This window comes from Ziziphus jujuba, chromosome 2 (assembly GCF_031755915.1).
Source record: "Ziziphus jujuba cultivar Dongzao chromosome 2, ASM3175591v1".
NCBI lineage: Eukaryota > Viridiplantae > Streptophyta > Magnoliopsida > Rosales > Rhamnaceae > Ziziphus > Ziziphus jujuba.
The window spans coordinates 23,535,261-23,538,879 of NC_083380.1; the positions used below are offsets into that span (position 1 = coordinate 23,535,261).

General features: G+C 32.4%; 1 long non-coding RNA gene across 2 annotated transcripts; it reads right to left on the bottom strand.

The window, feature by feature from the left end:
- Positions 1–950: 950 nt before the first annotated feature.
- On the bottom strand, positions 951–3,021 carry LOC112491592 (uncharacterized). 2 transcript variants are annotated; one of them, XR_003055903.3, is made up of 3 exons: positions 2,158–2,982; positions 1,914–1,979; positions 951–1,399 (listed from the first exon to the last, which is right to left on the bottom strand). It is a non-coding gene; the product is annotated as an uncharacterized LOC112491592 (long non-coding RNA). The 2 variants fall into 2 exon arrangements; XR_007241268.2 differs by having other exon boundaries at positions 951–1,979; positions 2,158–3,021.
- Between the last annotated feature and the right edge of the window lie 598 nt (positions 3,022–3,619).

A 3,619-nucleotide genomic window follows, 5' to 3' on the forward strand; every position in this document is an offset into this window, starting at 1 on the left:
CTGATCCTGTGCAACTAAAGACCACCCAATTACTAGGGCTCAAGCTATGAGATTTAAGAAAAATCTTGTTAGTTTCAGACAAGAAGCAATCAAATCTCAAGAAGGTATGATTATTCTAGAAGATTCTAAGCCCGTGCTGAGCATAAAAGTTGTGAAAGCATAAATGGACTCGAAAAGCTGTTTTAGTACATTTGAGGACTCTGGGCAGCAAGGGATGAGTTTGTAAGCTTATGAATGTGCTTGAGCTTCCTAAGAAGTCACAAAATCATGTCAAGGCAAAGACAAAGACGTTCAAGCATGTTCGAAGGTGCACAAGTTTCAACATGGCTGTATTTGCTTTTTTTGGCACTGGGAAGGAGTTTGTTGGCATTCCAAGTAAGTTTTGACTATTCCAATCAATGACAATGTATGGAGACCAATTCTAATCCAATAAGGCATGCTATATGGCATATTGGATATGATTTAGAAGCTAAATTAGCCGGTGATTGGGCAAAGACAGCTTATTTGAAAAGCTGATCAAATACTTTCCAAATCTAAAATTTAACATTTGTTTAAGGAAATAGTCTTGTGTTTTGATTTTTATTTAATTATTTGGTGGAAAATTTTCAAAGAATTAATTAATAAAAAATTAGTTTAGGAAAAGACTTGGGAATTCAGTAATTACCTTTTCTTTTGCTACATTGGCCGAATTTGGCCTAATTGCTTTAGGGTTTAATTTTGTATCTCTAACCTATTTAAAGTTTTATTTTTTCAATAATATACAAAACATTAATCATATAGAAAATTATTTGTAAGAGAGATTTCTCTTTGCTTTCTTAGAACACATAGAACTCCATTAAAGAACTAGTATTCTAGCTTGACTTATCAAAAGTGAAAAATAATAAATGGAAAAAAGAGTAACAGCAAAAAGAAAAAGTAATTATGTCAGGAAACAAATCTAAATCGACCCCATGTAAATTAGAAGCACAGGTAGCTATAATATTAAAGGGAGCAAAGTCAACCATGAAGCAAAATGGGCTTCAGTCGCAGCTTTAGAAAGTCAATAAACAACATTATTGTCTTTATGATATATATGTGAAACCTTGAAACTCATATTTATAATAAAATGAAGACAAGCCAGCCGAGCCTTAAATCTCTAGGGAACCTTTAATGAACCGGATATCATAAGGTTGACAATGTAATTGGAATCACACTCAAGCCTAAAATTATTCCAAACATTTTTGGGCAATCTCTGAAGCATGCATAATAGAGAGTAACTCTACCTCAGTAGCCATAAATTATACAAATGACACAATGTAACAACCTTGAAAATATCCAAAGAAAGTTATAAAAAACATCTCTACCATCTGAAGGACCAGTATTACCGAAAGAAGCACCATCAGTATTTAGCTTAATCCATCTGGAAAAGGCAAAGTCCAATGGATAGGAATGATTCTCAAAGTTTTGACTAGTCATACAATCACATATGGTATCCTTAACAACAACAAATCTAAAATAGAATTATGCACGTAGCTCAAATGTAAGCCATCCACTTCTCTTTTAGAGTAATTGATAAAACCAGAGATGGAGAAACAAGAATAAAAGAATCTGCATGCAAGGCTAGTTTCCTAGTAAATAAGATAGAGGCAACAACTGCAATAATGGATGCCCTCCAAAGACAAGCAACCTAACAGCTTAAATTTAAATATATTTAAGGCAGATAAAAATAGAACCAAATGGTAGAGGAAACATTCACTCAAAGAGAAAAAGGGAAGCTACATACTCCCATATAGCAACTGCATAAAGGCAAGATACAAACTGCAAAGCAAACTCATCATTATACTCTACACTTGCATAAAGGACACCTGGAAACGATCATGAGACCCTATTTAGAAAGAATATTATCCATAAGAAGCCAATTCTAGAAAACTTACCAACCAAAATTGCTTATGATAGAGGAACCCAAAGATGCTTGGCCCAAAGAATAACTAGAGAACTACCTGAAATAAAACCATAGAAACCTCAGCAACTCACTTAACCCGTAGAAGAATGCATCTAGAAGCTTATCACTAGAAGATAAATCAACTTTAACACTATCAATACAAGCAGACAAATCTGAGAAAGTCAGTTGAAAAAAAACTAAGGATCCAACTATCAAAGCAAAGATAAAGCTAAAACCTTAATGTTTGAATCCCCAACTCGAGATTGAAGGTTTAAAAGGCTTAAAACCGATTTACCCATCCAATTGTTCCAAAAAAACTTAACATTAGAATCTTTCCCAGTTATCCAACCATAACCCTGATAAGTTTCATATTGATGCTCCTTAATAGCATGCCAAATAGAGGAAGACACGTAGAATAATCTACTAAACTTCCTTTTGTAGCAAGCACATAGAAACTCATAAGCAAAAGGAGAACCAATCATAACCTTCCAAGTTAATTTGCACAATTAGCTTTGTTAAAGCTAGGCAAATTTTGTAGTCTAACCCACCACATTTAGTTGGAAGAAAACAAACTGCCCGAGAATCTGTGACCCCTTTTGGATGAAATGAAACCAATCTAAGCAAAATTCTTGATATCCCAATTAAAAAAACCCTAAACAATCCGAGAGCCATTTTATAGATAAAAAAAGAATAAACAAGTTTGAAAGTAATCACACAATTGACAGAGCAAAACGACCAATAAATGATAATAAATGACCCTTCCAAACATCGAATTGGCTGCAAAGTTTACTAGTAATCAGCCCTAGATAAAACTGCGAAAGGTCATAAATAAATGAACCCCTAAATAAACAAAAGGAAAAAAAACCTAACATCACTCCAAGAGCTATAATAACCCCCTCTATCTAGCGACTGAAAAAGAAGATCCTACATATGAGGAAGACTTATCCCAGTTAACTGTCTACCCAGAAAAATCACCATGCAAAAGTGCCTTCAATAATATATTTATATTCTCTCGAAAGTGCCTTTGCATATAACAACAATAATAGAAATTCCTTAGCCTAATAAGAGTATTTTTAATAGTAAATCTTAATTGCTTCCTATATGTGGCATAAAATTTTATATTATTTACAGTCAAATCTAAAATTGTAATCCAATGGCAATGTGTACTATAATTATTTATGACTATTAATTAATTAATTAATTATATATTTATTTATTTTTTTTTTTAAATATTTAATTTTTTTAAATAAAATTTTGCTTTTTAGTAAATTTTACACTGTTTAACTGAGCCCTTAAAGTAAATATTCACTTTGACAATGTTTAGATCACATCAATTTGGTATTCAAACAAATTTGAAAACAGTATTTGGATGGATGACATTTTAAAAAATCTTTGTGCTATACTGCTTTATTTTTTCTATTTATCTTGATGAATTGATGACTTGGTAAGGAACCTTGAACTTGGACTAGAACCAAGAGGGCTGAGGTTCAAGTCCCACCATCCCTCAAATTTACAGGCTTAATCATACATAAGAAACCATAAACATAGATTTACCATCTTGCTTAACCAATGCAGGAGGGTCCACCATTTGGGGCTATAGAGATACACTAATTACTACCACGTCAGACCTTTTTTTATTTCACCAAAAAATAATATTATATATATATATATATGTATATATTACATATACACTTACAC